General features: G+C 46.4%; 1 protein-coding gene across 7 annotated transcripts in view; it reads left to right on the forward strand.

Annotated features, from left to right (window-relative positions):
* The window catches only part of CACNA1C (calcium voltage-gated channel subunit alpha1 C), a 561,196-nt gene that overhangs the window by 94,604 nt on the left and 439,059 nt on the right, over positions 1 to 27,533 (forward strand). The gene's annotated exons all lie outside the window — the stretch shown is intronic.

The raw sequence follows: 27,533 nt of genomic DNA on the forward strand, positions 1-27,533 counted from the left end.
GTGAGCATTTTCTGATTTGTAAACCCTTGGTTGTATTTTAAGACAATGCCTTTATCATTTTAATAAGCAGTGTAATGATTTGAGGAAAATCATTTCAGTTCTAATAAGAACACTAGCAGTACTAATTATGCACATGATAGCATTTTAATAGAGTTCCATAATTTATGGGATGGGGAGAGACTTAGAAAAACATGGATCGACTCTCTGGAGTCTTAGATTTCTGGTGAGTGATTCAAACAGACTACTCTTACTTCCTGCCAGCGCAAATAAATCAAGTATAAAACTTTACTTTTTCACCAAATTGTGAAAAATGGAACAAACTCAATTATAAGAAACTGTTTTAATGAGACGCTTGAGTGTTGAGGTGACTTGCTAAGGAGAAACTCTCCGATGTGTCCCTCAACTAACACAAGCAACAGACTATTGAATCCTTCAAACCCCCCCCCCCACTCGCTTCCCCTCCCCAGCTGCTCTGAGTTTAAGTAACTGAAACTTCTCAAGTGTTGAAGTTGGAGGTGGCTCAGGGATCCAGGCAATGGAGACTAAAAAAAGACCGTGAGTCTAAATAAAAATTTCCTAACTGCCGTGCTCTGAGATGCTGGGAAAGTCACTTATAAACCTTGGTTATCTCAATCCTACCAACTGAAAAAAGTGGCACAGTGACGGTGACTTTATACTTTACAGAGTATTGGTAAGGAAATAAAACATGAAAGGATCCTTTGCTGCTTAGGTGGAAAAAAAGTATGTTGAGTGAATTTTACATTTCAAGTGATTTTGGACAGAGTCCAGGTATGTGTGTGTGCCTTAAGCTGAAGTATTTTAAAGGTTTCCAGCACACAGTGTTTTTAAGAAATAGAGAAAAGAGTTTGATCAAAATAATGTTTTGTCATCAGTGGTAGGTGAACTGCATTTAGACTTCCAGATCTCGCATGTCTTATTTTGACAATTTTTGGTTAACTACGTTCCAACATGGACTCTCAGATTCAGGAAGAAGATAAAGGAGAACCAGGAAGCCAAATTTTAATAAATACTTTGAGAGCAAAAGGAGGTAATCGAAATAGCACATGTTGCAGAGGGCATGTGGCTAGTGAAGACTGGCTTTGGGTAAAATAGGACAGGGCAAAACTTCAAAGCAATGTCTTCTGCCCATTAATCCCATTAGTGCTCCAGAGATTGCTCAGAGACTGATGATCTCTGGGGAACTATGTTACATCAGCCCTAACATCGTTTTCTCAGTCCCATTGGGCCCAGAGAACATTCTATACTGTTGGGATGATGGGCTTTTCTGCCATATTTCCCCTTATCCTCTCCAGCTTGTCCCCCCTCCTCACCAGTCCAGTCAACCTTACCAGCTGAAAAAAGTGGCACAATGACTATGACTTGACTTTAGAGAGGATCGGGAAGGAAATAAAGCATGAAATGATTTTATTTGAGTCTAAATAAAAATTTTCTAACTACCGTATCCTGAGATTCTGGGAAAGTCACTTATAAACCTTGGTTCTCTTGATCTTACCAACTGAAAAAAGTGGTTTACATCTTACATTTCAAGTAACTTCTGGACACGCTCAGCAATCAGTCTTTGAGATTCCCATTCACACGCAAGAGAACAAATGCAAGAGAACAACAAACAGAACTCTCTTGGAACGCAAGAGAAACAAACAGAATGGGGAAGCGGTATGTGCTTTGTTGTCTTTAGGCTGGCTGACCAATTCTTTGCTTGACTTTTGGCGTATATTTGGGATTTTCACAGTGGGTAGACATACTTTCCCCATTCAAAATACCTCTTTAGGGCCTCCCCCGTGGCACAGCGGTTGAGCGCTGGGCTGTGAAGCTGCCCGCAGCCTCTGCAGCGCCGGTTCGATCCCCGGCCACTGGGTGAGGGTCCCACATGGTGCACAGACCTCTCCTGCTGCCCGCTGCTCCCCTCAGCAGTGTACTTCTTCAGTCTGCATGCTCTGCTCTCTCCTCTGGCTCTGGTGAATTCTCTCACCCTCCCACGCTTCTGACTGTACTCAGTGCTTGTATAAATAAATAAAAAAAAATTAAAAATTAAAAAAAATACCTCTTTAAATTAGAAATGAGATACCTAAGGAGTGAAAGGAAAAATTGCTTCTCTTTTAGTCTCTTTCTTTGTCTATTAAATAAGGAACAACATCAATCTTGGAGGGAGTAGGGGTCAGGAGGAAGAGTAGTTAGCTGGCTTCTGAATGTGGGAATATGCCGGCTCTGAGCACGTCTCTATACTTAAGTGCCTGCATCCTCATTGCTACAGAGGTAACTTACATTAGACACAGTAAAAGAAAGACACGTGCACTTTGAAACATGTGTGAGCACAGTTCAGAGGGCTACCCATGAGTCAATGAAACTCAAACTTTTGCTATTACTCATTTTATTCATTGCTTCATTCATTCACTCCACATTTATCATTGAACCTATGCTGTATGTTGATGTTGCAGATAAAATGATCCACTCCCTACCCTTAAGATACCTGAAGGTGAAGGGAGGTAGCTAACCAAACAATTAGACAAGTTCCTGAGTGAGATACACTAGGAAGGCTTCCTGGAGGAGCTGGTACTTGAGATCACGAGTAAAAGTTATTTAACAAACAGAGAAGTTTGGTCCAGGTAGAGATTGCTGCACATACAAAGGCATGGTTCATTGTGTGTGGCAGATCCTTGTCTCTAATTCTGACTTCTGAATCATATCAGGGTTGGTCTCCATAGATTACTTACATTCTTAACTATGGACCTTATTTTTCATGTGTCTATTACTTTTGGATTGTATTCTGGCCATTGTTATATGTTGTAGAGCAATGGATTCTGCTATGTTCCTCTGAAGAATGTCAATTTTTCATTTTAGCAGGCAGTTTATTTGGCTTTACCTGAGCACCAAATTCCCTCTCCCCTGTGGTGGGCAGAAGCTCAGATCTCTGGCCAGATCTACAGTCTTGCACCACATGATGATGCTTTGGTCAATGATGAACTGCATATACAACAGTGGTCCCTACATATAGCCTAGGTATGTAGTAGGGAATACCTAGGTTTGTGTAAGTACACTCTATGATGTTCTCACAGTGACAAAAGTACCTAATAATGCATTTCTCAGAGTGTTTTCCCAGTATTAAGTGGCACATAACTATATTAATCTTACCTGAGTTGCTTGGAATCTGTCATGCTCAGAAGTCAGCCAGAGGTTTGGATGATGTTTATATGCAGAATTTGGAGCTCTCTTCTGAGCCTCTACCCCTCTTGGATTTTTCCTCTCATTTTCCAGCTGCCTCAAGCTCTGTTTTCTGGTCCTGTATGTTTCTGTCTGGTATCCAGCCACTCCATAGGGTGTCGATTGGGACCTGCTCTCCAGCAAAAAGTTGCAAAACCCAGAAATCTCATCCAGTTCTCCCTTTTCTCAGTTTCTGCCTGTTTTGACAAACATCTGAAGTACACAAATAATTATTTTTAATTTTTTGTTAAGTGATATTTGTGCATAGAGAATTGGTCTAATATAAGTGACTCCAAGATACTGGAAACTAAATATCACAATGGCTATCTCAAGAACTTTAAGTAATTCAATATGGCTGGAAAGAAGATTCTGTGTGTGTGTGTGTGTGTGTGTGTGTGTGTGTGTGTGTGTGAGTGTGTGTGTGTCTCAGGGAATTAGGACACACAACTTAGAGAAAGATGGAGGCCAGTCAAGAGTCTCATTAGTTTTACTCAGGAATTTGAGCTTTATTCTGAAGGCTGTGTTGCAGAATTTTAATCAGCTGATTAAAATGATCAGAATTCTATCCAAGAAACATTGACTGGCCTCTGTATGAAGGCCAGTAGGAAGATAGTTAGGAGGCTGAGGGGTAAAACAGAGTTCACTTTTCTCCTGTGTAAGATGAGAGGTTGAACTAGCTGATCATTAATGCCTCTTGAACTCTAATATTCTGCTCTTCCCATTTACGCCCTCAGTTGGCCTTACTGGAGCTGAGAGCCCCTGAAAGGCTGTGTTTTGCAGAACACTGTTCATAACCCTTTGAGCCCAGGCTTTAAATGATGCCATTAGAGAAAAATATACTTGCTAGTGTTCCATGGCTCATGAATAGATTAAGGTAATGGAAACATGAAGCTACATGCATGGGCGAGTAATAGCCTGTGAATATCTCCCGCTCTCTCTTTAGACCTCCCGTACCTGTACCACAACAGGTATTTGGTTAATCCATGAGATCTTAAATGGCTTACTAGTAATCTAGTTTTGATTCTTTTCAGTCCTCAAAGAGAAGAATATGGACTTAGCAGAAGCCCGGTGATACGAACCCATTTCTATAGGGACACCCACCTTGGGAAGGGAGGGAATTTACTCTATTGCGGTTTACTAAGTGCCTGAGGAGATGCTGATGGCAGTGGCTGGACATGTTGATTTTATTCATTCCTGGTTCTGAACCAACAAGAGAGTGAGACTTCCCACAGCCTCAGGATGGCTTGCACCTTCTAGGGCTTCCTGGAGAGCAAAGAACTCCTTCGTGTCTGATTGTGGATGATACGCTGAGAAGCAACTTCCACCCTTGCTGAGGAGAGCAGTCCAGAGTCCAGCGGTTGACCTTCAGTGTGACACATTTTTATGTGCTTTGCCTCAGTAGGAGCTCAGGTCTTTTAGTGCTTGCAGCTAGCTGAGTGTACCACCTTTGGTAGATGGAGCCTATATTCTGGTCACAAAACATCGGGCTTTAGGAGTTACAGAGGCAGCAATGGAGTTCTCACATGCCACTGCTTGCACGTGACTGTAAATAAGGCTTTCTTCCTAGGACTGCAAGGGTTGTGTGAAGATTGGTAAATTACCTTCCTGATGTTTTCCTTTGATGAATGTCATTTACTCAGCTGACTAAATGACACTGTCTCATATGGATCTAAAATTTTTCTTTGATCTGTTCCCAGCCTGGAGTGTGTGAGTACATCAATTGAGATACTGGCTAGGTAGGTGGACTTAGTCTAATACTGATTAAAATTAGTCTAAATACCTGCTCATGATCCCTCCTTGGCTCTTCTGCAAACTGAACTTGACCATGGCTTACTAATCCATAGTGTCACTTCTGTCACACTGTGGGCACAAAATTGGATTTGGTGAAAATATAGGACGTGGAAGAATATGCTGTGGCATGGGATGGCCAGAGGGAAGGCTAAGGAGAGGGAGGATGTGGCTTTCAGCATCGCCACTTTGGAAGAACTTGTTCTTCTCTGCTTGAGGGGGAGTGGCTGTGCGAGGTCTGTCAGCAGGTGTCTGTCCTGGAAAAGCTCAGGCAGAGGGGGCTCTCTTCAGCTCCTGCCTCTTCCTGCATAGGTGACCTTCGGCCCTTACTTAGACTCCTGAACCTTCTCTCTGCTCCTCCTTCTCTCCCTCCTTTCCTTTTATCCACAAATACATTTTGAGTGCCTCGCAAGGCTTATAAGCGCTGAAAATGCCGTGGATTTAATATAGGCAGGTTGACATTCTAGTAGGAAGAAAGTGATAGAAATGAGGTAACAGCTAAGTAAGTTGGACTCTTTCAACTCCTGGTGAGTATTGGAAGAAAGTCAGGTGATGAGATGCGGGTGCACGGGTGGGTGGGAGAGGGTCTGTTCTGGCTGTTTCTGAGGGGGTGACAGGAGAAAGCCTCCTGAAGTAATGCTGTTTGTGCCACTATGGTGATAAAGAGACTTTCTTTACCAGTCCTGGGGGGAGCGGTCATTATAAACAAAGGGAAGATCAAGTGTGGTGGCTTCAAAGTGGGCAAGACCAGTGTGCAGTGGCCACAGCGCCCTCAGGGGACAGAGCCTGGTCTCCAAAACCCAGTGTGGAGAAGTGTTTAGGCTTTGGACGTGCAGAACTGTTGTATTTGGGCCTGCGAGCAAGAAATAGGCTTCTATTGTGTCAAGCCACCTAAATGCTGGTGTTTATTTGTTACAGCAGTTAGCACCACCCTAGCTAATACAGTATAAATTATTACAGCTAGCAGGACAGAAGACCTGAAGCAATGTGGAGCTCGAGCACAGGAAAAGGGAAGCCAATTATCACCTCAGCAACAGCAGCTGTTGAAGAGCTAAGGGATGCTCCTCCCCCCTGGAGCTGTGGTCTGAGCCAAAAGCTCTGTCCTGTGCTAATGTCAATTCAAAAAGCAGCCTTTCCAGACTCTTGTCACGTCACCGGGAGCTCTTGGTCCTCTAATTAAGCAATAATGTGCTTGTCCAATAAGTACCATATGGTTGCAGTGAATCAAGACCAAATTATCTTAGCTTTAAAAATTAATATTATTAATGGTGATAAAATCTCACAATTTTATGTCATGCTTTTCTTCTGAAGAGCTCAGAATGCAAGAATTAAATATATTTCCAAATATCCTAACTGATTGTGCTGGAGGAAGAAATGAAGACTCTCAAAGAAGTTGAGAACATGACTTCAGACTTTGAGATAAGGCTCAAATCTTTCCTCTCATCTTCATCTGTGACCTCCTAAACATAATCTTTCCTAGCAATAAACCAAGAGAGTGTGATAGAATTAAGGAAATGGGATTATGCTAATGTCACATTAAGAAGATGAAACACAAATAAGGGATGGTAGTTAATTAGCCACTACAAAATGCTAAGATTGGAGAAAAACAGAATAAACTTGCCCCAGGATCCCATCCATGGAGTGAGGATCTGGGGTGGGACAGAGGGTGCAGAGGGGGTCAAGAGAGCCACCTATCAGGAGACTGTGGATTCTGAACAACCAGGGTAGCTGAGGATGGGGCAGCTAATTCAGAGAGATCTGACTTCACAGGAACAAGGCAGGGGCAGCGCTTCCTTAGGAGGGACGCAGAAAAGTGCAAGAGTTTCAGTGTTTTGGGCCTCCCCGGTGGCGCAGTGGTTGAGCGCTGGGTTGCAAATCTGCCGGCGACCTCTGCGGCGCCGGTTCGATCCCCGGCTGCTCCCCGGCCACCAGAGGAGGGTCCCACATGGCGCGCAGACCTCTCCTGCCACCCGCTGCTCCCCTCAGCAGTGTACTTCGGTCCTTCTGCCTGCTCTGCTCCCCGCTCTGGCTCTGGTGAATTCTCTCACCCTCCTGCGCTTCTGACTGTACCCAGTGCATGTATAAACAAAACAAACAAACGAACAAAACAAACAAATAAATAAATAAATAAACATGCCTCTATTAAAAAAAAAAAAAAAAAAAGAGTTTCAGTGTTTGGCTCTAACCCAGACCCACTTCTTCACTGAATGAGTCCAGAGGTTCTGAGGAATAACCCATGGAGTCGGGGAGAGCAGGCATTTACATTTGAGAGAAGTAATTAGGAAAGGGTTATGAGTCACAGAATTCAAAAGAGTTACCAAGGCAAGCTTGGAGCCCATTACTTGGTCACTTTTCCATTTCCAGGAAGATTCATCATCATAGAAAAAATTCATTAACCTTTTATTCAGCAGATATTAATTAATTGGCTATTATGTGCTTTTTTTTTTTTTTTACCCTGGAGGAGCTTGAGGTGACCATATAATTTCTCATGCAAACTAGGACACTTTGGAGACAGAAAAGGGGCACAATTAATAATTATGTAGGGACAAGAGGCATGTACAAGACGGGCTTGGGCACACTTGGCATATGGCGGCCCCACTTAGGAAACATCATTCAATTCAAAATCAGATCATTGAATGTGCCCTGCCCACTTGCATCTTATGTCCACATTTCGGCCATGTGAGGCCCCCCTCCCACCAACACTATCACCACTTACTAAGTGGGTGACCTTGGCCAAGTTCCTTACCTTTCTGTGCCACAGTTTCACCATCAGCAAAGTGGGCATGGCAATAGCAGCTGCCTTGCAAGGTTGTAGTGAGGGTGACATGAATTAACACACACTCACCCGAGAACACCCCGCCCCAAAGTGAGCACCACGCATGCGCTGGCCGTGTTGTGATTAGCTGTGTAGCATCTGGTCACATCCCCCATCTCTCTGCCCTTCAGTTTCCTCATCTGGGGAACCGGGACTCTAAGACCTACCTTTCTGTGGCCTGGAATTCAACACAAGTTAGCCCCTCCTCCCCTTAGCTTGAGCAGCAGACATCAAAGTGGGAGTTTTAATGATTTCTACCCAAGTACACAGATTTATTACATAATATATTTAGATGTGGTTAATGAAGGGACAGGGGAGTTGCCCAAGGGGGAGGAAACAGACCAGGAGAGGGATGAAATAGGCAATGAAATAGGTAATCAGGAACCCAGATAATGGCATGGCCAATCTCCCCCATATTCAAAGGCAAGAAGAGAGACTCTCAAAGTCACAAGACTCTCCGGCCTCCTTATTTTCTGGAAGTTAGCTGATTTCTGGAAGCTAGCTTTAGGGTCCGTGTTGTCTCAGGATAAAAACCCAAGGGGCTTTCTCTAAACTGTGTGGGAAGGCACTGGGGACATCCACAGTCACAAAGTCATCAGCCCTTTTGCTTCTAGCATTTGGCCTCCGTCCAGAGCTGATGGGTTGCACAGACCTAGTCCAAATACTTTGAATTTTTTAAATTAAGTTCATCTGTAAAACACAAAATTATATTTCTAAAAAATGATTTTATAATAGAAAACATAATCAAAGTAATGTATAATGGTTGCTGTGCGCTCATATCCCAGCTTCAGATTCAACAGTTATCAGCATTTCTCAATTTAGTTTATTCTATGTCCTTCAAGACTGAGGTTTTTTTTTTTATTTTAATGTTTGAAAGCAAGTTCCAATTCTATAATTTCACCAGTAAATACTTTAGTATGTATCTCTTACACATATGGACGTATGAAAAAACGTCTGTAATCCCTTAGATAACAATAAAAAAAAACCGAATAAATCCTTAATATCACCTAACAGCTTATATTTAAATTTCCCATTTATTGGTTTGAATCGGGACCCTGGTGCAGTCCACACTTTACATCTGCTTGCACGTCTCCAAGGTCTTATTTGATCTACAATTGTCCCCCCACTGATTTTGAAGAACATTGGTTTGTTGAAGAAACTGGGTCAGTTGTCCTGCAGAATGCCCCACATTTTGATTTGACTGACTGCCTCCTCATGTTGTTACTTAAATTGTTCCTTTGTCCTCCTTACTTTCTGGAAGTTAGCTGATTTCTGGAAGCTAGCTTTAGGGTCTGTGTTTTGCAGGAAGGTCCCTGGTAGTCTGTGTGCTTCCTGTCTCATTCCTTTGGGAAGAGAAGCATCTTAGGGACCAGGACTGGGCTGTCAGCTGAAGGCTTGTCGGCCCAATGTCTCCATCACAAATCTTTCACCCCATGCTCTCCTCTTGTGATTTTAGCACCCACTGGTGGTTTCCCCCAGATCCATGACTTGCAGTGGCTTGCGAAATGTGGATTTTTTAAATCCACCATTCTTTTTGCATTTAGTAACTGGAAGTCTTCTATAAAGAACACTCTTCTCACCACTGATTTTGCTATCTTGAAATACAGTTTGACAGAAAAATCAAGACAAGTGCTTTCCTGCACTTACAATTTCAGAATAATTACTCGGTGACCTAGAAAAGGGGATAGATCTTTAATCAATTAATTCAATTAATAATTTTTGAGGGCCTACCTGATGGCGCAGAGGTTAAAGTCTCAGCACTATGAAGCTATCACCAGCCACTGCAGCATGAGTTCAATCCCTGGCCAGGGAGCTGACCCACATGCACTGCAGACCTCTCCTGTCTCGCCTGCTGCTCCCCTCAGCAGTGTATTTCAGTGGATCTGCCTGTTCTGTTTCCTACTCTGTCTCTGATGAATCCTCTCACCCCCTGCACCTCTAGCCACACCCCATCTCTTGTATGCATAAATAAATAAAATAAATCTTTAAAAAATTATTTTGAAATCCTGCTATATGTTAGACATTGTTTTAAATCCTAATGGTTCAGCAGTGAACAAAACAGATAAAAATGCCTGGTTTTAGAGAACTTACGTACTATTTGGGGAAGACAGACAGACAAATCAGCAAGTTTATATATTGTGTTAGGTGGTGACAGGACTATGGAGAAAAACAAGGCAGGACAGAGGTATAGGAGGTGCTGCAAGGGTGAGAATTGGGTTTGCAATTGTAACCCCTGTCCAGGAATGCCTGTGAGGAGGTGACATTTGAGCAAAAGCCTGAGGAAGGTGAAAAATGAGCCATATCCATGTTAGGAGGGAGCGTGGTTTAAGGAATAACAAAGAGCCGAGGGTGGCTGGTGTGAATGCACCAAGGTGAAGGTAGGTGGAGGTAAGGCCATTGAGGTGGGGGCAGGCACGCCAAGTTGGGCCTTGTGAACCATTTCAATGATGTTGGTTTTTCACCTGAGTGAGGTGGGCAGCCACTGAGGGACCTGGACAGGTATAGGATATGAGCTCGTGCTTACGGTGGAGTCAGGTAAGGGCAGAACTGAGTTTGGACTGAAAATCAGAAGCCTTTCTTATGAGCTGGTGCCTGGGAAGGGGAAGAAAAGGGTCTCCTCTGTTTGTAGGACACTCAGTGCATCTGGCTGTAAGTTGGATCACAGCAAATGCTCCCCTGCCAGTCCATCTCCTTGGCTCTGGAGAGCATTTTAGAACCCTAAGTTCCAGGGCAGAAACCAGACAGAATGACTGCATATTCATCAATGCACAAGAGTTCCATTCTATACTGAGGTATGACATGTGGGGAAAAGGCCACCACTTGATCCAGATCCTTCTGTGCTTGGTTATGAGTCTGTTGAACATCTCCACCATCACTAAAGATTTGGTGTTGGCTGATCACGGATTTCTAGGTGGGTAATTGCGGTAGGAGAGGCCATCTCTTCAGGCTCACCATTTTAACCATGGTGAGGAGACTGTGGACAGACGTTGCTGGTCAGCTGGGCAGCCTTTTCTTTTCCACCCAGACCTCCCAGTCACCCAGGAGCACACCTTTGCATCGGTGCTGCCTTCTCAGCATCAAGAGAGCCTTTTTGTGGATGAGCATCTGTTTGCCTCTAGCTCCCGCCTATCATAGGCTGCTTTTGAATCCCTGGGTACTTAGCAACCAGGGCAGGCTATGATACAGCAGCCTGTATGCCTGTCAAGTTACTGTTCCCCTCTCTCATCTCCTCTGGGTTGGTAGATGCCATGAAAGCAGCCAGAGAAAGCCTCAACCTCAGCTTAAACAATGACTTAAAGAAATTTTCTTAACTGAATCTAGTTCAAGCAGAGCTCGCCTCGAACACTTGCCAGCATCTCTCCCGTCATCCCCTGCCATTATGTCAGGTGCTTGTCTGAAACCATCCGAGATTCTTCCCCACAGACCAGGTTTGAAGGTGAGGTGTACCAGGAGAAGTAGCAGGCCTCACCATCCTGCAAGATTTTCTCGAATTGCATGTTCTGCAGCGAATAAAGAAGGGCACACTGAGGAGAGCTGATTCTCCAGAGAAGGGACATCTTAGACTCTGCCTCTTAGTAGAAGGGAGTTGCTTGTGGGGAAAGAGGCAAAACATTTTAAGTGGGTGTCAGTCCTCAGTAGCTGCTATTCCCACCAATGGCACAGGGCAGAAAATGCAGCCTCATACCGGGGACCTCTTGAGGAGCCAGGGGCTGGTGGGAAGGAGTGGGGACACCCACATTTGCTGAGTGTCTGCAAGAGGTTTACTCTGGTGGTGGCTTTTCTTTAAAAACACCTGTAGGAGGCAGGAGCCTGGCTTTTTGCATTGGATAAATGTAACTCGAGCTTAATGCTGATGTGGGATTATTTCTGCACACCGTCCAGAATCCACGGAAGGCTCGATAAAGGATCTTTGCTGGAATCTAAGCTGTTGTCTTGTGATGTCAAGGCACCCGTGTCTGGGGAGCTGGATGCTAAGACTTGGCGTTTTGGATTCCTTCCAGGACTGTGACTAAAGGCTGTGAACATCTCTCCGCTCCCGGGAAGGAGCTGGAAATACAGCCCCTTCCTTCATGAGCTGGTTCCCACCAGGGGGCCTGAGGGCTGCTGGAGTCTTAGCGGGACCTGTGGGTGTGCTCTTTTCTGAGATGAATTCCAGAGACTCCAAGAGGCAAAAGGAAAGAAGGAAGTGATGTGAATCTCTTCTGTGGCTGGAATAGCCTAGTAGTTGTTTAATGGATTAAACAAGCATCAAAATGAGCGTTCAGAGACTTAGAATCCAGTCTTTCATTATGATCTGACTGGTGTCTCCAAGCACTCGTGGCCCTGCCAGGCATTCTCCCAGTTGGAGCTGGGGGTGCTTGGAGCACAGAAGTAAGGGGATGGTGTGCTGCAGAGATCAGCAAGAGTTCCTGGCACCTGCTGATGGCAGGTTAGTGAACTGATGATTTGGACCAGGTACTTATCGAGTGAACTGTCTGACCAAGGCACAAAATACAAATTTATCGGTGAAGTCAGCACCTTAGACCCCTAGACTCCTTAAGGTTGGAAGGAGCTCCGTGGTAATCCAACCCACTGCCTTATTGAATGTTTGATTAGCATTGATGCAAAAACTCTGCGCTCTACATTCTGAGCATTGATCCAGGTCCACATTGTTGGTTTCGAATATTATTGCAGTTAGTGGAATGTTGCTGGAGTATTGTCTCCAGACACCTGAATCCACAAATTGGAAGCGATTCAGAAAAAAAGGACAGCCGGTAGAAGCAACAGACATTCGATCTTCCAAGAAGAGCTCTTGCCTTCCTGTTTGGTTTCTTCACCCTCCCCGCACTGGAGGGTGGACTAGCCTCCTGAGGATCTGCTTCTCAGCTCAGAAAGAGACTTTCATTGTCTCTCTTTGTTTAACTGGAAAAAGAGCTTTTTAGAAGCTGCGTGCAAGCCCTTCCTGCCCCCTTCCTCACCCTTTGAAATCAGCTTTTGATTCGGCCAGGTGTGAACACCCAGTGGCCGCCCTCTGAGTCTTTGCTCACGCTTGCTGGAATGGGGAACGTGTTTTCTAGTTCCCTGTAACCTCGATTAACACCTGTCACAAGGCTAAGCACATGGGCATGAATGAATGAAGCCAATGTTCCGCGTAAACAAACACTCACACCCATATATCTACACACACAGAAGCACCGCACACTCCTGAGCATGCATGGACAGAAAGAACCTTCTCTCTACCCTGGTGCCTGACCAAGGGTGACGTGACGGCTTAGTGAAGTAGAGAGACCAGCCTGAGGGTACGGCTGGCAGGGAACCTGTTGGGATACAGAATTCCAGTTCCTGTTTCTCCCTTCCCAGCATCTGCTAGGAAAGCCAGCAGGACGGAGCACTGGCAAGCCTGGCATGGAGCCCTTCTCCTTTCAGAGGAAGTGTAATGTCCCGGCAGCATGAGTCAGTGGGAGAATGGAACTGGAGTGAGTCACTTTGTGAGGAGAGGCTAAAGGATCTTCTCTGCTCAGAGATATTTTAGGTCTAGGTAGGTTTTTCCCACTCCTCTTGTTTAGATATCAGTTTGGGGCATGTGACTAATGTGGGTTGGTTCTCAGAATGCAGAAAGCTTTCCCAGACTATCCAGAGTCTGTGTTCTAGAACATTCTTGCTGATACGGTAGTAATAAAATGAGGGGTTAAAGGAACTGGCTTTGGAGCCTGACAAATTGGGTTCTAATCCCAGCGCTTCCCAGAACCAGCTTGATAGTGAGTGATAGTGTAATGTCTTGAAGCCTAGTTTTTATCATTTTCAAAATGAGATTCGTTGTAAATAAATATGTTCCACAACTATTTCTGGAGTACCTAAAGCATGTGTGGCTCGGAGCTGGGTGTAGGGTACACAGTGAATGCTACAGACTGCACCCTTGCCCTCTGGGAGGGGTACAGTAGGGGAGACCCACACCAGTGCCCTGAGACAGATGTGCTCCGAGCAGGTCAGCACTCAGAGCCGTGGTTATCGCCTGCAGTTCCCTGGAAGTCAGCTCATCTCTTTGTACCTCTGCTCTTCATCTGCCAGTGTGGAGCTGAGCCAGAAAATCATGTCAGTGGGACATTCCTTGAGCCTCTAGTGTTGGCCTGAAGTTTTTGAGCTTATCCTTGAGTTGTCTAGAGAACCTCTTATCATTCACCTGGAGGGACAAGGCAGATGGAAGGGGCAGCTTTCAGGCTTTCAGTGGGGGGCAGAGTTAAGATTGGCGTGATCACACCAGACCGCATCCGATATTAGGTTCTCAAATTCAATTGCCCGAATACATGACGGAGAAGAGCAGACTCCAGGATCCTTTACATGAGTACTGCCCAGATATTTTATTCTCGTGTGACTGGGGCTGCTAAAATTAAGACACAATCCGAAGCTACATCCATAGGTGAGAAGTGAAGTGTTTAGGCTAAAGTAAGAAGAATAAGACTAAGAATAGCTAATATTTTAAAATCATTGTAGACCAGAAGAGACACACATACACGATATCATTTGATTCCACCTTATCATTTCATTCCCACGGCACCCCCCTGAGTTAAATGCACCGTTGTATAGATGAGGACACCAAAGCTTCAATTAAGTAATGGATCACAGGGGACGCTTTGCTCATGGCCCATAATGAGCAGCTGTAGGACTCAGACAAGAAGATGTATTTTAAGGGGGTCATGTAGAGAGGGAGTAAACTGATTGTGGGTTGCTTGTTAGCGCGGAACTCAGTGGGTGGATGCTATGAGTTCAGTGAGGAGCTATTTAGAAATAGAATGTTCAGAGGTCACAAGTTCTCCATTCCTGAAGGCATTCGAGTGCAGGATGGAAGGCTGAGAGGGATGTCAGAGAGGGGATTTGGGCATTGGCAGGAAACTGGCCAGATGACGTGTGAGTGTCTGCAAAAAAAGTAATGGTTGCCTGGTTGGGACCCATGTCATCTTCTTCAACAACCTCCCCCACAGGAATAGCAGCAGGATATATGAGCCAATGAAGAAATGCTGGTGGAAGCAAGAAACAAGTGCCTATGAGTCCCTAAGGCAGTGGACCCCAAACTCAGTGAGAACGTGGCAGGCCCCGCGGTGGGATCCTTACATCCTGCAGGGACGGTTTGCTTGGTTTTCTTTGCTTCTGCATCTGTCTGCCTTCTCTCCTGATTGCTCCCAGGACTCTCCTTCCTCCTATACCATCTTAAATTGAAATCCTCTCATTAGTGAAGGTGTCCCAGTCTCTTTGCCTATGGATGAGCTATGCGAAGGTCATTGTTATATTATTAGGATCACAGAATCTAAGTGGCTAAATGGAGAAATGGCTTCTCTACTGAAATGTTTGTAAGGCTCAGTGATCAGATCCGCCCTACACTGGCTCCCTTCCTTTGTTGACTTTATCTGGGAAATGCCTGGTGCCCGCTATGGGCCAGAGCTGTGCCCGCCATGTACTGGAGATTCAAAGGTGGTGCGAGTGTGTCCTGTGTACCTTCAGGGCAGGGAGACAGGGAAGCAGCAGGCAGTGATGACAGAGCATGACTTTGGGATACAGGCACACCCAGGTCCCCAGAACAGTGTGGGGAGGGTCATGCCCAGATGCACCTGCTGGGTTTTGATGATGTCATTCTTAAGAAGAAAGGACTTTGGCAGGTCTTGGTTTCAGTCCTTAACTCATCACCTGCCTTGTAATTGTTGGCAAGTTCCTTTCAGACCCTCTGTCTCTCCAGGTATTCAATGGGGGATAAGATTACTTCCTGCACATGATTTCTGTGAAAATCAAGTGAAATGAATTAATTTAGAGAAATCACTTAGCATAGTGCTTGTGTCAGTAAAGGGTCATCCCCATTCCCATCCCTTCCAGACCATGTGAGAGACAGAAACCCTGAACCTCAGGCCTATGATTCCCCAAGGCAGTGGACCCCAAACTCCTGATGACAGATTGGGTCCTCACTGGATATCAGAAACCCCAGGAATGGTTTCTTTGACAAGCTCTTTGGGGCACCTCCTCTAGAAGTTCTATTTAAATGAGTGTAGGAAGGGGCTACGCAGGAACCTCGGAATCCCTTAAGTGATTTTAAGGCATAGCTAGGCTTGAAAGTGTGTGTCTATGTGTGCATTTTTCTGGAGGAAGGCCCCTGGTTTTCATCAGACTCACAATGTGCTTCACGATCCCACAAACATTATGAACTGATCTTGTGTGCTGTGTGCTTGCGGGCATGGAAACTGGGCCTAGAGAAGCTGGCCTTGGGACAGCAACCAGTGCCCGAGGCTGGCACCGATAGGCTCTCCTCCCTCGTCCCCTAACCCCTCACTCCGGGAGATCCCCAGGGAGAAAGAAGCAGGTGGTCACTCACCTGACTCTCTGGCAGGTAGGTGAGCAGTTGGGGGACTCATCAGCTCTGTCTTTAGAGGTTCTTAGAAAAGTTGACATGGAAAAATGTTTCTGTCTGGTTCTTAAAACCATGAGAGCTGTTAATAATTATATCCATCTAGGGACCAGGAAAAAAAACCTAATTATAATAAAGTGAAAATCAAAATCAACAAGCGACTATAAACCAGACACACTGGGGTGATGAGGAGGAGGGGGGAGTATGATGAAAACAAGGGTGGGGGGTGGGAATTGTATGGGGACTAGAACCGAGATGAAAATGTATTGTGCAAAAATGAAAAATGATGTAAAAAATGTATAAAATAAAAAAATAATTATATCCATCTGAGTGAGCGAGGGAGACAGAGAGAGATGTGGTGTGTGTGCAGGAGAACTGGCTCTGCATGGTCTGAAAGTGTTTGCAATTTTTCCTAATTGGCCCAGTCCTTTTCTGTAATGAATTTCCTTCTCTTTTCTCCATCCCCTCCCCCACTGCTTTGAGCTTCTGATTTCCTGGCAAGGCAAACAGGCAGCAGAGCTGGGGATGTTGTTGCAAAGATATTCAGGTGTGTGATGGTAAAAGCAGGCAGGGAGGGAATGTTGGCTCCGTGTTTGGGAATGAAGGGGACTTGTTTTTCAACATGCCTCTGAGGTTAGGAGGCCTGGACTTTTTTTTCTCATTTTCTGTATTTTTGGTGAGTCTCCCAAGATGCTCCATGAACCGTGTCAGGAGCTCTATCTTCCCCACGATGCCCTCAAGTTTACCACCTCAGGGATGGAAGTTCACAGCTGCTTCCTGTGGATGACCCGATTCCCTGGTATTAAGCTAAGTTTGGCCTCGTTTGTAGCCTGTAATGTTGAGTTAGGGTACATGTTCCTTTGTTGCCTCCTGCCAGAGCTCATCACACGTGGACCTGGGAAGGTGAATGTCCTCACAGGGAATCCCCCATCTTTAGGCTTTGCTGAAATAGGAACTAATCAGTGAGAGCTGTGGGTATCTTTCTATATGTCTTGTCCATTTGTCCATTCCTTCAACAGATGAATCTGTTTAGAGGGCATACTGAGGGGTACCCCCAAAATTGCACTCTGTGAAGAGATTCTGCCATCTGCTGCATAAAGATAAAACATGCTCTTAGTTGAAAAGAGCTTTAATAGGATTAGTGTGCATAGAGAGAGAAGAGAAGAAAGGATATTAGTGTCCCAATAAAACACCCAAGCTTACCCATCTTGGGTAATCCCATTTGCCCAGCCAAAAAGAGTTGGCCCGAAGAGGGGCCACTGAGGCCTGAAAGGTTGACACAACCTTTAAGGCACCTTCCCCTCTAAGGCACCTTCTAGAGGGGACCCATAGTAAAGGTGCAGAAGGGGCCAGGCAAGTCTGAGACACAAAGAACAAAATCAAAGTGCAAATCAAGTTAAAGGCTGCCACTGTCAGCCTCCCACGTGTCTCTCACCCACATCTCTTCCAAATGTCTCTACACATCTTGGCTCCACATGTCTCCTTCCATGTCCCCCAAATCCCTGGTGCAAACGCAAAGCTGAGAAGCAAGTGGGCCCTTCTTCACAGGTCTCTACTCCACGTGTCTCTCCTGTGTCTTTCCCGTGGTTTCCCATCTTCCCCTGGATGCTCAGCTCCGCCCCTCATTAGGTGAGGCAGGGAACTGGAACATGGAGACAACATTCCTGTTGTCTGCTCCATGCCAGTCATGGGCATAGGCACGGGGAGTGCAATGAGGACCGAGGCTGAGTAAGTCATGCTCTCATGGAGCTTACGTTCCAGATGCCAGGCAAACAGGCAGCTGGATGAAGCAGACAGAACCTTGCTTTCTACACGGCTTTCCTTGTCAAGACCCTGGGGCTTCTAATCTCCTATTCCTCAGCCCCCGACGTGCTCGCAGCACTGGATCTACATGATGGACAATGAGCTAAATCACTTAAGATTCTTCCCCTTCCAAGGACATTTGCCTTTAAACTGATGTTAAATTCTTATTTTTTTTTCTTATTATTTTTTAAAATTTTATTATTTATACAAGAGCCGGAGTTCAGGCCAGATATGTGGGAGGGTGAGAGGATTCACCGAGACAGAGTGGGGAACAGAACAGGCAGACTGATGAAATACACTGCTGAGGGGAGTAGCGGGCGAGATAGGAGAGGTCTGCCTCGCCATGTGGATTGCTCCGAGGCTGGCGGGGATCGAACCTGGAACCGGCGCTGCAGAGGCTGCGGACAGCTTCACAGTGCTGCGTTCAACCACCTGTGCCACCAGGGAGGCCCTGATGTTAAATTCTTAAGTAAAGTGATGTGGAGCTAACTTTTTTTTGGGGGCAGGTGCGGTTATGGGTATGGATGGGAGCCCTGGAAGACCTGGAATCTCCTCTGAAATGGCTGTTTCTGGCTGGCTGTAGCATCCCCAGTGCCTGTCACATTTGCAAAGGTACAAATGTGTTTTCCACCGTCCCCTCCAGGTCGTCTCTTCCTAGTTTCACCTCTTGTGTTTGTCACATCCGCTCTACCTGTGGCCCAAATTCCTCTCTTGCATTGTGTGGCTCGAAGGTGAGGTTGAGAGACAAGGGAGGGAGGAAGCCCACAGCAGGGAGGGGGCAGGTGGTTCCTTCTCAGCCTTCCTCTGGGGAGTGCACATGCACTGGGCTCTCCACACCCACCACGCCCCTAGCCTGCCCCTGACCCCTCGAGGTCGGCCTGAGCGCCTATGCCTAGCTGGCTCCCTGCCCTGGCACTTTCCTCCTGCCTTGCCTGGTAACCTTTTCTGTGTACATGTCTCTTCATCCTACCCTTCAGGGCAGCCTGACTTCCTGTGACATCTCTGCCATCTCTGTGGCCCTCACATGAAGTGTGCCCAGTAGACACTTGTGGCCTGATGATTCATTTTCCCAGCCAGGCCGCCGGTTGCTCTCTGGCCGCAGTCTGGCTCCCCTTTGGAGCGCCTGCCCCCCGCCGACCCCCACTCTGAGGAGGCAGCAGCCAGATTCACGTCAGCAGCTGCTTCCACTGCAGCTGTGGTTTTGGTGAGCTGCTTTCAGGTCTCTCATCTTTATGGGAAACCTGCCCAGCCCAGGGCTGATTAGAGTTGGATGGCTGCTTGAAGGAGGCCCTTCGCTTCAGTGTGGCTGAGCACGTGACCTTCCATGGCTGGAGTTGGCCACAGTGCTAACAGGTTTCTTGCTGGGCTCCCGTCACTGCCCTCAGCCCTGTGGCGAGTCTGCTAGGCCAGGCTCTCCTTCTCCAGACAGGACCAGGGTCGGGTGGCTGGTAAGGTGAGGGGCTGCCCCTTTGCGCGCTGTGGAAAGGACTGTTGCCGGAAAGTGGACAGTGAGCAGTGGTTCTGAAGTGACAGCAGGCCGGGCGGACAGTCACTGATGGAGCAAGGGCTTGGTGAGAAAAGAAGATTGGAGAAAACTGATCTGCCCAGAGAGAATGTGGGTTGATTGTTTTGAAGGAATAAAGAAAGAAAACAGAGACTTAGAACGCTACACGTCAGAGACAGAAAGACTGAGATGGAGCCAAAAAGAGAGAGAGAAAGAAATATACAGACATGCAGAAAGACAGTACAAGGTGGATAAAGAATAAAGATGGGGGCCTCCCTGGTGGTGCAGGCAGTTGAGTGCCGCACTGTGAAGCTGTCCACAGCCTTTGCAGCGTGGGTTCGATCCTGGCCGGCCGGCGAAGGTCCCACATGGCACAGCAGACCTCTCCTGTCTCGCCCGCTGCTACCCTCGGCAGTGTATTTCGTCAACCTGCCTGTTCTCTTCCCCGTTCTGTCTCTGGTGAATCCTTTCACCCTCTCGCACATCTGGCCTTACCCCGGTTCTTGTATAAATAAATAAATTTTTTTTTTAAAAAAAAAAAAAGATTGGGTAGAGGGAGGGTGGTATCTGGAAGAGGCAGTGGGGCCTTTGCTTCTGGATGCATTGGTCGCTGACTTACCAGTTTCCAGAGGGCAGTCTTCTTGTGGACATCCACTAAATAGAATGTCTGGGGTGGTTACTCCATGCCAAGGACTATGCTGCATCATTCATGAACATGATCTTTAATCCCATGTTGGCCTTAGGAGGGCGCTGTCACTCGCCCGTTTGATATGTGAGGAAACAGAACGGAGCACGTGGCTAGTAAGCAAAGAGCTGGGGCTCTGAATTCAGGTCCTCAGGACCCCAGAGCTCATCATTGTAAACATATGTGATACTTCCTTTTTATCTTTTTGGAACTGCACCATCGTTTTCTCTCATGAGGTCCTCTTTCCTCCAAACTGGCTGTGGGCACACCCCACACCTTACTCCTCCCTACACTTCTACCATTGCTCTGCACCTTTCTTTTTGGGGGCAGAGTCAATTCCTTGTAAAAGTGAACCTTCCATTTGTTTAACATTGTGTGTTTTCAGGACCCTTCCCAGGCCATATCTAATTTGATTCTTATCATCATTCTGTGAGTGTATATTATTTTTTACATTCTCCAGAAGTGGAAACTGAGACTCAGAGAGAGAGAGTCAGTGATCACCAAGGTTTGCACAGCTTTTATGTGTATACAAGCTGGGATGCTAGGGTGTTAGAACCTAAGAGCTAGATGTGAATCCAGTGTTGGAGGTCAAGGCCAGATGTCCACTACTCATCCCCATGTACCTCTGAAAAGCCAGCCTCCCCACTTGAGCCAAAGCAAACAGGGAAGTGCTTTGCATTAGGAGTTGAGATGGGGCTGGCATTGAACAGAAGCATTTCAACAAAATATATTGGGGCAGCGAGGGATAGAGTGGACATGCAGAACCTTCCCTCAGGGAGCTGTAGCCTCTTCCCAAGGCCCAGGCTCGAGCAATGGCTTAAATCCATTCTTTCCTGGGAGTTCCTGGAGACTGTCCCTTCTAACCAAATAAAATGATGATTCTTCAGGCAAGTATGCAGAGATGGACTGTTTGGAGGGTGGGTTACTGACTGACAGAGGACAGGGCAGCTTGGAGAAAACCTCGGCATGGCTGCAGGGACTGCTGTCCACGTGGGCAGCAGACCTACCTTGTAGTGTTTCATTTAAAGAGAAATTAGTAAGAGAGCAAACCAGGTTACCCTCTCATGCCCTTTCTGGTGCTTTCTTATTGTGGTGGCTAAAGGCCAGAGGGTCCAGGTTCCTGCTATGTCCTGAGCTCAGAGCCAGGTCTGCCTATGCTGGCCCACCTGCACATTGGTGGGTAGGATGCCGGTGGGCACACCTCCCTGGTGGGAGAGGCAGCAACAACCTAGAGCTCCTGCTCTTGAAACCTTGGCCTAGTGGGCAAAGAGTAGTTGTCAAACAGGTACCCACCCAAACAGAACCAGCAGCCTGAGTGAACATGGCCACTCAGAGGTGGAGGTGAAAGAAAAATCAAAACCAGAAAAACAGGAAAGTTCTCATCAGCACGGCAGTTAGAGGCCACAAGGTTTCATGGCCACCATCTTCCTCGGGGTAGTTTAAGACGTCCTAGGCCAAAGGGTAGATGTCCTGGTCACTCTGCCCTTCAACATACCAAACTATGTAAACTGAATCCAGAAACCACATCACGTAGAATGTTTTTGCTATGGTAAAATTAGAAAGAATGGTTCTATTTCTATAATGTTGGGTTTTATTAAGAGTAAATTATTTATTTTGGTCTTGTGTCATAACTCTATTATATTGATAGATAACTTGATGCGTTGTTGAGCTGAGCTGCATTTGAATAGTTGACACAATGTTACACTTTGTACACATTGAGTTAAATATTCATTTTGATTTTGCAATTTTCTATTTTGGGTTCAATCATTTTTGTTTTCAATTTTCATGTGTTTTTGTAGGACAATGGAAAGCATGTAGGGTATAAGCATTAAGCCTCTTGTGCCCAATTGATAAAATCTTCCCACCTCTCAGCCCAGAGAAAAATTAAGGGACTACTTCATTGAATAGATATTGAATAGATATTCTATTTCAAGGCCTAAGTTATATTTGGTTCTCAGGTCCTCTAATCTCTTCTTTGGTGTTGTTCTTATAACTATAAAATATAAGAAGTGTTCTCTGAGAAGTATGAAAAATTTCCAAACATCCCAAAATGATGATACTAAATTAGTTACCTCAAATCCCTTGGCAGAAAGGAAGATATAATTCTACTAATACATGTGATTATATGAACCAGCTCAGATTTTCAGAGGCAGAGGGTAAGGATGTGGGAAGCTGGCTCTCCCCGAGTCTCCACTAGCACCTTTGTGTGGCTCTGACATAATATAGACACTGGATTGCTCCTCTGTTCCAAGAGTCTTGCACTGGGTGCTCGGGTGTCAGAGGCGTCTTGCAAACTGTGTGTGCAAATGTTGAGCCCTGGTGGGTCATCAGAGACAGAACTGTCCCCGGTGATAAGAGCTGAGTAGGTACAAGGAGAGGGAGGCTGGAGAAAGCTCCTGCAGTCCAGGGGATATGGCCCCCCCAGGCATGTTGGAAGGTCCTGTCTGTGGAAGCAGGAGGACATTCTGCCATGATTTCCTTTTTAGGGACTGTGCTGCCCAAGTTGAGGCTGCCAGGCCTGGTTTCCAGAAGGCTGGAAATCATCTAGAATATTCTAGAGAGGGCTGCTAATCATCTAGAATATTCTACCAGCAAGCTAAAACTTGCTGAACTTGTGGGAGATAGGGAAAGGAAGGACTGTTTGACTGTCCTCAACCACAGTGATTACTTGACATAAGAAAAACTAAAAGTGGCATGAAATTGTGACATGCCCCATTAAAGTGACATGCTCATTAAGAGCTCTGATAACTAGTGATATTTAAGGAAGAAAAAAACCTCACCAAAGTACTTGAGCAGATTTACTACAGGAAAAGGACATATAGGTCCTTTGAGAGCACTGATGTGAGAGAACAAAGGAGGTCCCGAACGTGGCTGCCTTTGGTCCAGGTGAGAGATGGAATCTTCTAGGTGGGCAGTGGTACTTCTTAAATCCAGAGGAAGCATCTTTTGAGCCATGCCTCGTGTTTCTCCATTAAGGGAATAGCACACTCAACCAGAACCTGCTCTTTGTTAATGGAATGAAATCCCCTTTCTACATTAAAAATGAGATTATGTGAATCCTTTAAAATTTATTTGAAAGAGGGAGGGTTTTTTTTTTTTGTGTGTGTGTCTGTGATGCATTACCGTGAAATGACACCGTCTTACTCCTTATTGCCTAATTAGTGATATTGTACTTCTGTGTGAAATGGTGTGTTTAAACATTGCCAATCGATTTCAACAAAAGATTTCAAAATACTGTAGGATGGAGCAGAGTGAAAAGTTCCTGCCAGCCAGCATTCTTGTAGGGTAAGATTTTTGTCATTTCAAGGTGTGTGCGAACACAGTGGGAATCGGGCAGATGAGGGGAAGTTTTCCTTGTTGCTTGGCTTCCCAGCCCCAGCCCCCATGTTTTCTGTCCCTTCCAGTCCCTTCAATCAGGGTTTAGCTGTTTTCTTCTTTCATTTTTTTTTTTTAAATGGTATTGTAGCAGCTGGGCTATACCATTTATTCAAACATGTATTCCTTATACACTTAACAGAGAAAAGGGTTAAGGATATAGAAGGAGTGTGATATAGTTCCTGTCTTTGAGGTCAGCCCAGTGGTAAAGATGTTTTTTGTTTGTTTGTTTTTTTAAGATTTATTTATACAAGCACTGGGCATAGTCAGAAGCGCAGGAGGGTGAGAGAATTCACCAGAGCCACAGCGGGGAGCAGAACAGGCAGACTGACGAAGCACACTGCTGAGGGGAGCTGCGGGCGCAGCAGGAGAGGTCTGCGCACCATGTGGGACCCTCGCTGGCAGCCAGGGATTGAGTCGGCACTGCAGAGGCTGGAGGCAGCTTCGCAGTCCAGTGCTCAACCGCTGTGCCATTGGGGAGGCCCGGGGAAGATGTTTTTATGAAAAATTGAAATACAACCTGATAGGCACAGAGGATGTGAGAGGGAGGAACAGATTTTCATGGACCTGGACAAAGACCGTATTAGTCAGAGTAGCCTATGTAACAAATAACCCCAACTCTTGGTGGCCTAACAAGCTGAGGGTTAATTTCTTGTTCACATCACAGTCCAATCTGGATTGGTAGGCAGGAGATAGAAGTTATTCAGCAACTCAGGCCTCTTCTGTTTAGAGGTTATGCCATCCCCTTGGGTCTGGGCATTTTCCTCTGGCTCCTCTGAATCTAGCTGACAGATGAGTTTGCCCTGGGAAGACATCGGGTATTGGTGCTGGATGGGGGGAGAGCATTTCCAGTGAAGGAAGTGGAAGTAGCTTTGATGTGTCTTGAAGTAGAATTGGATTAAGTACCATCCCACGACTTCCAGCAATGTTTCCTTGTGTCTGGTGGGTATGTGTCCCAGATGTGGACTTGAGCCCTTCATCCCATGGCCTCTCCATGCCCACCTCTGTGCCCCGCAGTTGCCATAGGCTCCAGTATCCCCAAGAATTGCTTCTCTGGCTGTACAGTGTCTGGATGCACCCTGGCCTGGACCTGACCTCCTTTTTGATTTGTTCAGCAAGCACACTCCACTCTTGCACAAGGTTTATTGGAATGTATCAGTCTGTAAAGTGTTGGTAAAACAAGGGAATTCACATCATTAGGACAAGAATATTTGAATGTGGGAAATTTCTGTGCTTAAAAATTTCCTCAGGCATTTTTGCCAACCTGGGTTTCACTGTTTTAATATGTTTCTTGCCCTCTCCACTTTTCCCCCTTTGTTACTGCCAAACTCAAACACTCCCTCCCTATTTGTATTACACAGAGCAATTCAGGGCTGTCTTGTCTGTATTCTCACTCAGTTTCCACCCTGGCTCCCCTAAACTCAGCTCAGGGCCCATCTGCATGGCCACTGCTGTGCCTTCCACCCAGGGGACATCCCATAGGGGTTCGACTCTGTCACTTGCACATGGCAAGTGGGACTGTAGAGGGGTGAGCTTCCCCATTGCTTTGAAGGCAGAAGTAGGTGGAGTCAATTCTTGCATTAGGTACACTATTCTTTCATTTATGTTTAATTTCACTAAGGTTCAAATGGGATGTAAGATGGCAGGGCTGTTGTGAGAAGTGAGCAAGATACTTAGTAGATCCTTAGCGCTCACCTTCCCCTTGCCCACCTGGCCTTAGCATCCCAGGCACTAAAGACTAGGTGCAGTACTCTCAGCCATGCCGAGGCTCAGTGTAGAGCTTGTGAAGGAAGTAGTGAGAGGTAGAGTTGGAGAAGTTTGTGGAGCCACGTAGCTTCTTGTTGTGGATTTTTCCTAGTAATTAGGCTCTGTAGTCAGGTTCAAATGGAGGAGAACCTTTTATATAGTTGTCTGTTGTAGTGGAAACTTTTAACGTAGTTTGAAGATGTGGCTCCACATGGGACTGAATTTGCAGGCAGCTCTAGGAGAAGCTGGTGAGTTGCTCTGAGATTCCACACCTGCCCTAGGGTGGCAGGAGGATGCTGTGGCTGACTGACCCTACCTGGAAGGCCTGATTGAACCCTGTCACTCCAAGGAACTGCTTTGCGTGAGGGACCCTGAAGGGAAGTGGCTGTCAAAGCTGGAAGGGTCCCAGGCTCTCCTCCTATAGGAGGAGAGTTCTACCTCAAGACACATCTACCTGCTGCTCTTCATTTTGCCATCTGGAGGAGTAAAAAAATGTATTCTCTTCAGATGAATTCCTGTTGCTATTGAAACAGCACACACGTGCCTCTTAGTCATCTTCCCTTAGGTTAACCGTCCTCTTCTCCACATCCTCACCCCTCAGTCCAGGCCTCGTGCCTGAACTCTGATGTGGCCCTTGACCCCCCAAGCCTCAGCTCCACCTGTCCAGGGAGAAGAAGCTGCTGCTTCCTGTTCGGTGCAGCTCATGCTCATCAAGATGGCGCCAGTCACGCTCATCAAGATGGCGCCACTCACACTCACAAGATGGCGGCTGTCCTTCCTCTCCCTCTCTTTCCCTGTTCGTCCCTTCCTCCAACTTGTCCTCTCTTCTTCTCTTTTTTCCTTTCCCTTTCCTCATCTCCTCCTCTACTGTCTCCTCCTCCCCCTCATGCCCTCCTCCTCCATCTATGTCTGAAGTTTACTCAGGTGGAACTTCCAGGCAACAGGAGCTCCTCAGTCTCTCTTCCTTTGTGTCCCTGGTTCCTTCTTTCAGCAATTTCTTGCTAAATGTTCTTCATGGACACCCTCTTAGGGTGCCCCTGCCCGTCTGCCCTCTGCAATTGCTCTGTGACTTTTTTGTTTACTTCCACCGTGTAGGCACGCTTGGCTCCGACTGTTTGCTGAGTGTCTTCCCCAGTGGACACATACTTTCCCTACTAGTCCCTCCCAGACAGGAGCACTGGTCCCCTGAGCCCTGAGCCCGCCACGGAGACCTGAGGCGAGGTCACCAGGCCCCCTGCCTTCCGAGGAGCTTGGTGTGTGTCAGGATGTGCCCACACCTGCACTGGAGCTGCTGCAGTCCTGTTGTTGCGGGAGGCACGGCTACTTTCCAAACCAAGGTCCTGTGAGGACACAGGGGACACGCAAGTCCCAAGAGCAGACTCTGACTAGGACGTCTGTTTGGCTGCAGTGGTATCGGGTAAAAAAGTTTCAAGTGACGAAAATAGAGAGTATGTTCTAAGGTTGTCTTGCAAGTGAACCAAATAGATGTCTCTTGAGGGGACGAAAGATGTGCGTGTTTTATAAAATCGATGACAGCAGCAGCAGTGCTGACAGGCACCGGCAGATACCTGCCTGGCTCTGTGCTCTGCACACATTGTTACCTGGTCCATGTGGATGTCAGGAGGAACGGGTGTTCATGTCCCAAGGCCTGAGGGGGGCCAGAGCTGCCCCAATCACATGACTTGAGAGCAGAGAGCCGGTCCAGCGCCCCCTCGGGCCTACCGCACCACTTCCTGGTGAAGCAGGGGCTCATCACCAGGAAGGTGTTAGGATAGTAGGAAGGAAAGTGCCCAGGTTCATGGCTGAGCCCCTTGGGTGAGCCTCTGGACCTCACTTTCTCCTGTGGTCACTAAGATTGGGTCAGATGTGCTTAAGGCAATGTCCAGTTATACAAATCTATGATTCGGCATATCTATTATTTCAGAGAGAGTTTCCTTTGAAAACATTGTCATAAGAAAAAATAATCTTCTCTATCAAGTGTCTTTTGGTCTTGGACACAGTGAGTGGCAGATAGGAAACAGTGATAGGGAGGAAGGCCAGGGGGACAAAGGGTCTAATATCCTCCACTGAATTGGGAGATAATTTTCTGGAGCCACAGATTGTCACATCTACCCTGACTTGAACCTGGTAGAAGTAGCAGATGTCTGTCCAACGAGGGTCTTCCTAAGCCCTAAGCATTGCTTTGTATGTGAGATCTGGAAAGAGACCCCTGCTGCCATTTAGCCCACCA

This window comes from Talpa occidentalis, unplaced genomic scaffold (assembly GCF_014898055.3).
Source record: "Talpa occidentalis isolate TD23 unplaced genomic scaffold, MPIMG_talOcc4v2.1 talOcc4.16, whole genome shotgun sequence".
NCBI classification, from domain to species: domain Eukaryota; kingdom Metazoa; phylum Chordata; class Mammalia; order Eulipotyphla; family Talpidae; genus Talpa; species Talpa occidentalis.